Source organism: Saimiri boliviensis, chromosome 2 (genome assembly GCF_048565385.1).
Source record: "Saimiri boliviensis isolate mSaiBol1 chromosome 2, mSaiBol1.pri, whole genome shotgun sequence".
Classification (NCBI taxonomy): Eukaryota; Metazoa; Chordata; class Mammalia; order Primates; family Cebidae; genus Saimiri; species Saimiri boliviensis.
In genome coordinates, this window is record NC_133450.1 from 207967464 (window position 1) to 207978420 (window position 10957).

The 10957-nt window shown below is 42.2% G+C and overlaps 1 non-coding gene across 1 annotated transcript; it reads right to left on the reverse strand.

Annotated features, from left to right (window-relative positions):
• Positions 1-273: 273 nt before the first annotated feature.
• Positions 274-380, reverse strand: LOC120366418 (U6 spliceosomal RNA). The gene has a single exon (XR_005581087.1). It is a non-coding gene; the product is annotated as a U6 spliceosomal RNA (small nuclear RNA).
• Between the last annotated feature and the right edge of the window lie 10577 nt (positions 381-10957).

Consider the following 10957-nt stretch of genomic DNA (forward strand, 5'->3'; position numbering starts at 1 on the left):
TTGCCTAGATTTTCTTCTAAGGTTTTTATGGTATTAGGTCTGATGTTTAAGTCTTTAATCCATCTGGAGTTAATTTTGGTGTAAGGTGTCAGGAAGGGGTCCTGTTTCTGCTTTCTGCACATGGCTAGCCAGTTTTCCCAACACCATTTATTTAACAGGGAGTCCTTTCCCCATTGCTTGTTTTTGTCAGGTTTGTCGAAGATCAGATGGTTGTGGGTATGTTGTATTTCCTCTGAGGCCTCTGTTCTGTTCCATTGGTCTATATCTCTGTTTAAAAATATGGAACGCTTCACGAATTTGCATGTCATCCTTGCGCAGGGGCCATGCTAATCTTCTCTGTATCGTTCCAATTTTAGTATATGTGCTGCCAAAGCGAGCACTCGATTGTTTATTTTTAATGCCAAAAATATTCAGAAAGAATGCATGAACCCATTAAAAATCAGTGCAAGGTCTGGATATATAAAGAGGTCATCAGCCAGGTGTGGTGGCTCATATCTGTAATTTCAACACTTTGGGAGGCCGAAGTAGGTGGATCATGAGGTCAGGAGTTTGAGACCAGCCTGGTCAACATGGTGAAACCTGTCTCTACTAAAGACACAAAAAATTAGCCAAGCTTGGTGGTAGGTACCTGTAATCCCAGATGCTTGGGGGGCTGAGGAGAATTGCTTAAACCTGGAAGGCAGAGGTTGCAGTGAGCTGAGTTTGTACCATTGCACTCCATTATACTGGGTGACAGGATAAGACTCTGTCTCAAGCCGGGCGCGGTGGCTCAAGCCTGTAATCCCAGCACTTTGGGAGGCCGAGGCGGGTGGATCACGAGGTCAAGAGATCGAGACCATCCTGGTCAACATGGTGAAACCCCGTCTCTACTAAAAATACAAAAAATTAGCTGGGCATGGTGGCGCGTGCCTGTAATCCCAGCTACTCAGGAGGCTGAGGCAGGAGAATTGCTTGAACCCAGGAGGCGGAGGTTGCGGTGAGCCGAGATCGCGCCATTGCACTCCAGCCTGGGTAACAAGAGTGAAACTCCGTCTCAAAAAAAAAAAAAAAAAAAAAAAAAAAAGACTCTGTCTCAAAAAAAAAAAAAAAAAAAAAGGCCGGGCGCAGTGGCTCAAGCCTGTAATCCCAGCACTATGGGAGGCCGAGGCGGGTGGATCACGAGGTCGAGAGATCGAGACCATCCTGGTCAACATGGTGAAACCCCGTCTCTACTAAAAATACAAAAAATTAACTAGGCATGGTGGCTCGTGCCTGTAATCCCAGCTACTCAGGAGGCTGAGGCAGGAGAAATGCCTGAACACAGGGGGCGGAGGTTGCGGTGAGCTGAGATTGCGCCATTGCACTCCAGCCTGGGTAATAAGAGGGAAACTCCGTCTCAAAAAAAAAAAAAAAAAAAAAAAAGAGGTCACCTGACCAAATGTTAAGGAGGAGACAAAGATATTTATCAAAATTTGTAATTATTCCTAATAGACTGCATCACAGAAATATGTCTACAAACTGAATTGAGTGTGCACCCAGGCACACACTCACTCACACTCACACACAATGTTCCGTTGTTAGGGAAATCGGTATTTGTGGCTTTCAGATTAACAAAGAACTAGACCTCCAACAAATCAGATGTGTGCAAATGGTGGGGCTCTGCAAAGCAGTTAGATGACTTCTAATGGCTGGAATTTGACATTAGAAGTTTGTATAAAACAAATTCATGAAAATCGAGTGTTGGAAGAAAATGAAATCATATCGCATTAGTTGAAAATTCAATTGATATTTCTAATTTTATTACTTTAAATATGTGGTCACAGTTGCTATATCAAATATCATAAGAGGACATTTTATTATTTCAGCTACATTTCTAATGTTTCTAATATAGGTTAAAAAAAGAGGCTTGTTGCCTTGTGCTCAGGCACCTGTGGTAGGTTGCTGATATAGCAGGTTGGTTTTCACAAAGGTAATTCCATCTCTGAAACTTGGTCCCTTCATCTGGGAAATGAAAGTGATGGTGTGCCTGCTTCCTCTCTCCTTTGCAATCATGGTGCTGTTCAAGGGAGTAGGCTATAGAAAATTATACAGCTACACATTGGCTTTGAGTTTATTTAGTAGCATAAATATTATTCAGAGAAAGTAGATGAAACCGTTAAAAATCAATTTTAGGTCTGGATCTATAGAGGCATGTTTCCCCCATTTTATTCCTGGCTAATTGAGTTGGAAAGCCTCCTTAAACCAACAGACCTCCAGAACTCAGAAAGGCCTGCCCCTGCTTCCAGATTCTAAATGTGAAAAATGAAGAATATTTTCTTTCTCCTATTTGTTATATAGATTTAGAATTTATCAGACATCTCTGGAGAAAGGAAATGATGGCTGACGTTCTGATAATATTAACTGCCAACTGATGTTTTGTTTTTGCCCCCGTTCAGATGGAACACAGTAGTTAAGTGTTGTGTGAGGAATACAATGATATTTAAGGAAGGAGTTACAAGAAGCTATTGTAGTTTTGAAACACATAAAGGTTTGTAAACTGACTTTTCTCTGAGTCCAGTTGATCCGCGGCATTAGCCATCCCCTTGGATTAGATCATCTCATGTGGTCCATGAAATCTCCCAAGATTTCCTGTCAAATGGCCTCTGCCACTGCTGTATTTATTTATCTTCTTCTAGGAGACTAAAAACACAGTTCAGCTATTTAGGTGGGCTCTGGCTAGCTATTAGACATATAACATGATTAGATACATCTGTGCAAAGGAACCCCCGGTGAGAAAATGTTTTATTTTCTCTAATTAATGTATAGTCTTTAGAACAGAACTTTGGGTGTTCTGGATTTTCGTTTGGCCCATAGCTGCTTTTCACTGGAGCAGGAAAATAATGTTTAATAGCTTTGTTTAAAGGTTTTTTTCTTGTTCCAAACTTGTTGCTGTAAAGTCTAGCTCAATCTGTGTGTATTTAAGAAAAAAGGGGAAACAGGCTGGGAGCAAAATTGTGTTCTGGTCTCTACCCAAAACACCCCCTATTTTTTTTTTTTTTTTTTTTTTTGCACACCATGAAAGCCTTTTAAAAGCAGCTTTGATTAGTTTCCCCATCACTCCCCCCAACATACAGTGAGATGCTGGTTTGTGGCGCAGGATGAGAGAAAGGGTAGCCGGGACTCTCACGGGACAGCTTGGACACTTGAGTCTCCCAAACCCAATAGGCTTTACTTAAATCGGAGATGCACTGGAAGGAGACCAGGGGTCTTTTGAGCTCTTTACCCATCACTAATTCTGGCTCCAGCTGGACTCCAACTCGGATGATGAAAGAGACTGAAAGCAGCGGGCCTCAGCAAGCATTCTGTACTGAATCTATTCAGGCTGCATTTACTCACTCTGCATTATGGGGTTTCCATGGCAACAGGCACATGTTCCAGCATGTTACATGTACCTGACATGTAAAGGTACATGTAAAGGGGATGTACCTGACAGTCTTCCTGGTCAGGAAAATTTGATCACGTGCCACTACTTTCCTGGTTGTCTAAATGGGCTCTACCATGAGTCAGTCTCCCCTCTTTCCATGTGATACCCACAGAGAATGAGGCTGGAAGCCAGCATCCAAGATCCTGAAACCACCACGGATCCCAGTGGAGACATCTGAGAATAGAGTCTGCTCCAAAGACAGCTGGCATGGTTGCAGTACATCAGAAACTGAGGCTGAGGCTCCTTCCCTTCTCTTACTTGGCTCCTGGCCTTGGCTGGGCTTTGAGGGCCATGAAATGAAAAGATTATCTGGACATTGGCCACCGTGATTCTGTTCCAAGGACTGTGATTCGTGAGGCAGTCAGTACCAAAGAAAACTCCATGCATGAGACTGGGACATTTGTCCCCTGTGGTGTCTGTCTATTGCTCATATGACCAACCTGAGAGTTGAGTGCAGTTTATAGGATCATGGAGTCGTATTCAAAGGCAATCTCGTTTAATATTATGAGCATGAGAAAACATCCTCTCTCTTTTTCTTCCATTCCCATTGACTCTAGTCCATAAAATAGAACGCTTCATCATCTGAGAAGTTTCAGGAAGAAAGCATTGGTTCTCCTTTCCAGCCTTCTCATCTCCACAGGAGAAACTGAGACTTGTCTGATGGTGACAAGAGTCTGATTTTCATTTGTCCTCATCCTCGTTTCTTTGAGGGTTGGGGAGAATATGTTGAAGATTGTGTGACATGTGACTCTCTTGACTTTGTATGTGTCTTTGTGTCTTTCATACTAGACTGTACTTTTCATTTCTTTGTTTATGTAGTTCAGGAATTTCACTTATGAATAATTATAATAATTGAGAGTTTAAAAGCCAGTAGCCCTGAAAACAGATCTGATCCAATGATGCATTTCTGTCTCACTCATAGAGTAATTATAAAGTTTTGCTTTGAACATTTTTTGTTTGTTTGTTTTTGAGACTGAGTCTTGCTCTGTAGCCCAGGCTGGAGTGCAGCGGCACAATCTTGGCTCACTGCAACCTCTACTTCCCAGGTTCTGGTTAAAGCAATTCTCTGCCTCAGCCTCCCAAGTAGCTGGGATTACAGGCACCCACTACCATGCCAAGCTAATTTTGGTATTTTTAGTAGAGATGGGGTTTCACCATGTTGGCCAGGCTGGTCTTGAACTCTTGACCTCGTGATCTACCCACATCAGCCTCCTAAAGTACTGGGATTACAGCTGTGAGCCACCATGCCCAGCTTTGAATATTAAACTTTAAGTATTGATTTTTTTTTTTTTTTTTTTTTTTTTGAGACGGAGTTTTGCTCTTGTTACCCAGGCTGGAGTGCAATGGCACGATCTCGGCTCACCGCAACCTCCGCCTCCTGGGTTCAAGCAATTCTCCTGCCTCAGCCTCCTGAGTAGCTGGGATTACAGGCAAGCGCCACCATGCCCATGCCCAGCTATTTTTTTGTATTTTTAGTAGAGACGGGGTTTCACCATGTTGACCAGGATGGTCTCGATCTCTCGACCTTGTGATCCACCCACCTCGGCCTCCCAAAGTGCTGGGATTACAGGCTTGAGCCACCGCGCCCGGCTAAGTATTGAAAAATTTTATAATAAAATACTGAATTTCTAATTTGTCTTGGAAGATCTGACAGCATGAGGTCTGCAGTAACTAGCAGGAGGTGAGCGCAGGCTGCCTCCCTGGATGAGGCTGGACTCTCTGGTTTGCCACACTGCCCTCCATGCCCACGTCATACATCTACCATCCTGGCCACTCCAGTGCACGCTCATGTGTGTGATTCCAAGAATAGGAGGACATATAGAGACAAGAATAGGAGGACAAGAATAGAGAGAGGTTTGTATGTTAAGTTTGTGTGATGTATAACCTGTCCTTTAGGGTGTTTCTTGTAGGGTGTATAGGAAGCCAGGATGCCCATATAGCTGACTAGGGTAATGCATAAGCTGCAAAACGAACTTCCCCAAGTCAAGATGCTGAGGTCTCATTATAATACCAGATGTCTAGGCGCTGTGGAGATGGTACACAGGAGGGAAAGGGCAGCTTCACCTGGGAAGAACAGGGAGGATGGCACTGAGTTAGGTGCTGGAGGATGAATGAGATTTCACCAGGTGCAGATGGAGGAGAGGAAGCTTTCAGAGCAGAAGGATCAAGAGGTGAAAAAAAAGTAACTATGAAGCACATGAAACTTAAAAGACTATAAATGCTTTGGTATGCTTAAAATGTAGGATGTGTGATAGGGACCTGAGAGAGATGAGGTAGGTAACAAAAAGTCCTTTGCTGTCAGTGGAAATCTACTGAAGGTTAATTTGTAATCACTTAGTAATTACATCAGTGATGCACAATTACATTCTCTTTGGAAGATCTAAAACATTACAGATAAACTTCTTCTTGACATCTACCTCCTAATCCTTAACACCTCTTTGTCAACATAGAGTATCTCAGCATCAGTACTATTGGCATTTGGGGATGGGTAATTCTTTGCTAGAGGTGGCTCTCCTGTGCATTACAGGCTGTTTAGCAGCATCCCTGGCCTCCATCCACTAAATGCAGGTAGTACCACCCACCCCCATCACCCACACACAGTTTCAATAGCCAAGAATGTTTTTAGATATTGGCAGATTTCTGGGGAGGCAAAATTTTCCCATGTTGAGAACCACTGACCTAGCAGGAACCAGTGTTATCCATTTGCTGTATAAACCCATGGGACCTGTTTTTACATTTACCTGTAGATATATTTACCAAGGAAAGTGTTCCCTTTTCTTGTTCACACGGGTACTGTTATTCTATATGTATCTTTTAACTTGTTTATTTACATGCCTATGTGTTTGGGATAGCTATACATGCTAGTACATAGGAAGCTGTTGGGTTTTGTTTTATTTTTGAAATGTGGCATAGTATTTGGTATAGAGATATATAACCGTTTATTTATCTATGTCTATGTTATTGGACCTTTAGCTTGTTTGCTTCTTTTTCTTTTTTTTTCTTTGTATTTCAAATAATTTTGCAATTAATGTCTTAACACATCTTTTCTTATGTTATGCATATGGAAGTTTGCATCAGGAATATGGGGCAGGCTTGCTGTTATTCATCTTCAAAATGACTTAAACCATTAGCTAGATTCTTTGTGCTTCTCAGAGAAATGCTTCTTTCCTATTGAAAACAACCCTAAAGGAAAAGGGAAAGGGAGAGGGCAAAAAAGTGAAGGGCAGAGGAGAGAGTGGGAGCAAAGCAAAGAAAAAGAGGTTTACCAGCCACTCCATTGATTCAAACTACAGTGTTGCTGAGCATTGGTTCAGAAAAAGAAGTTGAATAGCGCAACAGGGTATTTCAGATGTCAAGGGAGAGATCCTGGCACAACAGGAGGGAGAGAGAAGGATGAAACTTCCAAATTTGTTTCCCAAAGCTTCTCAAGACATTGCCTCCAACCCTCTGATTTGACCCAAAGCCAAAACCAACTGCCTTCAATATTCTTTAACCCAAAGAAATGTGTCCCTATAATTCTCTCCTAAGCCACTTATGTCAGATAGAATTTATGTTCTGAAAAAAAATTGTATACTTTCTATGGACCCCCTACTTCCTGGGCTGATAGATTGGCACAGGTCTCAACTCTTTCATGGGAAATTAATAAATTACATTGTCCTTGTTCACCTCACTGCATTAGCAGATGTTTGTATTTGACAACCTTCCCCATGGTTTATCCATGGGGAGGAGAGCCAGAGTTTTTGCGATTAATCCGCTCTGATCTGGAAGAATATGGAACTGAAGGTTCCTGTTATGGTTGGGGGTCAACAGGCATTCTGCCACCCAACCTGCAAGATCTGGCTTCTCCTGCGAAGCATTTTAATCTCCCTACTCCCCCGATTCTCTTTTCTGCTGCGTCACCTCCTATATACCCGACTGTCCCTAAGGTCAGGACTGCAATGTCTTAATGATGACACCTAAAGCAGCCCCATGTTCCTGACTCTGTGCTATGTTACATTCTATTGACGTAAGTCAGTCACAAAGTCAGTCCAAACTCGAAAGATAGAGGAGCTACAAAGTCAAATAGCAAAGGAGCCTGGATACAGGGCAGAAATTATGGCAGTTATTTTTATAAACTGTCTACCTGAGGCAATTTATGAAGTTTATAAATGCATATATTCTGTGACCAACAATTTCAGATTTTTTTTTCTGAGAAATAAAAACAAGGACATATGTATCAAGATGTTCATTGCAATTTTATTTACAGTACCAAAACAACAATAACCACAAACTAAAGAGCTGACAATAATATAGATTTACATAAACAGAATATATCTAAACTACAGAATACTGTACCAAATTTTTAAAAAATGGCAACTTCCTATATATTAGCATGTTTAGACATCCTGTGTAAAGTAAGAAAATTACAAATTGATACATATGACTAAGTATGGAAAATACGGGAAAAAAAGAACATGTTCTATTGCTAAATTTATGAAACAGTAACTACATAGAAATAGATGCATGAGCATCTATAGCAAATGGATAACAATGGTTATCACTAACTGTGATTCTCTACTGGGAGTGATTTTGCCACCAAGGGACATTTGGCAATGTTCAAAGACATTTTTGGTTATGACATTCTGGGGGAGGGAATGGTGTGACTGGCATTTAATGGGTGGAGGCCAGGGATGTTGCCAAACATTTTACAATGTGCAGAGACGTTCCCCACAGCTAACAATTATCCAGTCCAAATTGTTAATCTTGCTGAGGTTGAGAATGGCTGTCTTATATTCACAAGACGTGCTGAGCTGCAGACCACTGGAGTATCCATTGTACATTTCCAGTTGGATGCTCAATGAGTAAGACAAACTTTACCTGTATAAAACACTGGTTTAATGTCTACATCACGAGTTTGCCCCTCCTCCACTCTGCGCTCTTACCCTGCCACTCACTTGCCTCTATTCCCACATCCACTCTGTCAAAGGACCTGTCAGCTCTACCTTCAAACCACAACCCAATTATTTCTTACTCCTTTCAGTTACTTTCCTATCACTCAAGTCAGGCCACCTCTATATGTTCCCTAAGCCACAGAAAGGGGATAGGGAGGATGAGGAAGCCTGGCGCCATGTGGCCAGGAAAACTGCTGTATAGAGAATGAACTGATCTCAGGAATGTGTGGTCTCCGAGTGAGTGTTGGTGAGAACCGGAATATGGAAATCTGCCCGTTTTTGGTAATAGAAAAAAATGCTAAATTAGAAGGGGAAAAGAAAGCTTCACTCATGAAAACAGCCCACTGGTTTTCAGGGAGGCTGTCCAAGCTGGGTTTGCATGTGGTAATCAGATATTGTGAGTGGGATTTAGTCAGAGGGCACAGTAGCCCTTTGTCAGGGTGGCTACATGGCCCACAGTTTGCCATGGCAACAGGAGACTGCCCAGCGTTCTTGGGGAAAAGAAGAGTGAAAATGGTGCTTCTGGGAGAGTAGAATGGGGAGCCTGTCAGGTTTGGGGCTAGCAGTTGCAATCTCAGCCGTTTGTGGAATCGAAGTGAATAGCTGATCAAGTTTGATAAGCCGTGAACCAGAGACACCAGTTGCAACTCATGCTAACTGTCTGAACTTATTAAACATTTGAGGGTCTCAGTTTCTTTATCTGTGAAATGGTTTTAACAACCCTGGCTGTCAGGGCTCTTGTTAATACCAGTGCTTTCTTCCTGCCATCACACCGTCCTGTGTAGTCTGTTAAGAAGAGTTCTTGAACTCACACGCACTTGGCAGGACTCGGGATCAGGCACTGCCACAGTGGGATTGAAAGGGCAGCAGAATTCCATGTTCTCTTTGTAGTAACAAGGTCTCTATTCACTGCCTTAGCGACCCTCTTAACACCATCACGGCAAGTAACCTAAGGGACCAGTCCCAAAAGGGTGGCTAAAATTAGAATTACCCACCTTTACACAAAAGACCAGGAAATCAATCCCTCCAGCCTTACATTCCCATTTTAATCCATTGCTACAATAGAGAAGGTCAGCCATTCGTTATCACCCATATTCATCCCTAGGTGGCTCTGTGTAGCTCCTAAATTGAATTACTTTCCATTTTTTCCTCATCTCTCCCATTTTCTTACTCTGTCCTCTCAAACTCATCATCTCTCATCTGTATCCTCAAAATCCACCCTTTGATGCTTCTCTTTATCTTTCCTTTCCAAAGTGAAAAATGGTAGACCACAGGTTCTAAGGCATACTACAGCCCTCTCAAACGGTGGGTTTTCTTTCCATGTCCCTGGTTCCCTTAAGGTAAGTATTTTCTTTACCACTTCCTAACAATCCTCTTCTTTCTCAAAAATTAATAACTGCATTGAAAAGTATACCATCAGGCTATTCTTCCTGTGACCCACTCTTGTTTTGGTCATCAGCCATCTCCCAAGTTCCTTCTCCAGACAGATTGAATGGTTCCGGCCCTACATTACTACCTTTCTTTTCAAGACTACTTCTGTCATCATAGTGACCTTTAAAACATCTACTCCCATAGTTAAACCTTGAATTTTGTCATTACTGGTAACGGTGTGTTTTCGAGATTTTCATTTCCAGCTTTCTACCTCTGATCATCTCCTTTTGTTACACAGGAATTTTGTTTGCTTAGGAACATTATAGGATAAAAACACAATGTTGCTGAAGATCTCACTTTAAATATAAGACGAACATCTGAAGCGTACCCTCAGCATCTTCAGGCATTTCCTCTACATTTCCCCCAAGTAATCCCTGCTTCAATCTTCTGGCATGACTTTGTCACATTTTTTCTTCTGTTTTCAAACTCCCATACCCTTATCCCACCTCTTACTCTTATAGGTGACCTCTACAGTGACAAATTCAATGATCAATTTTTTTCTCTTCACTTCTTCAACCTCTAAGGACCATTTGGTCATATTAACTATAGATTTCTTTTTGAAATACTTTCTTAATTTTGCTTTAGGGACACTACTCCTTCCTTATTGTCTACTGGCATATTAATCAGGATTCTCTAGAGGGATAGAACTGAAAGAATGTATGTATTTATGAAAAGGAGTTTATTAGGAGAATTGACTCATAGAATCACAAGGTAAGGTCCCACGATGGGGTGTCTGTAAGTTGGGGAGCAAGGAAGCCAATGGTGGATCAGTTTCAAGACCTCAAAAGTAGGGAAGCCAATGTGCAGCCTTCAGTCTGTGGTCAAAGGCCTGAGAGCCCTTGGAAAACCACTGGTATAAGTCCAAGAGCCCAAAAGCTGAAGACCTTGGAGTCTGATGTTTGAGGACAGGAAGCATCCAGCATGGGAGGAAGATGAAGGCTGGACGACTCAGCAAGTCTGCTCTTCCGTCGTCTCCTGCCTGCTGTATTCTAGCCACACTGGCAGCTGATGAGATGGTGCCCACCCAGATTGAGGGGGGGTCTGCCTCTCCCAGTCCACTGACCCAAGTGTAGGTCTCCTTTGGCAACACCCTCATAGACATACCCAGGAACAGTATTTTGCATCCTTCAATCCAATCAAGTTGACAGTATGA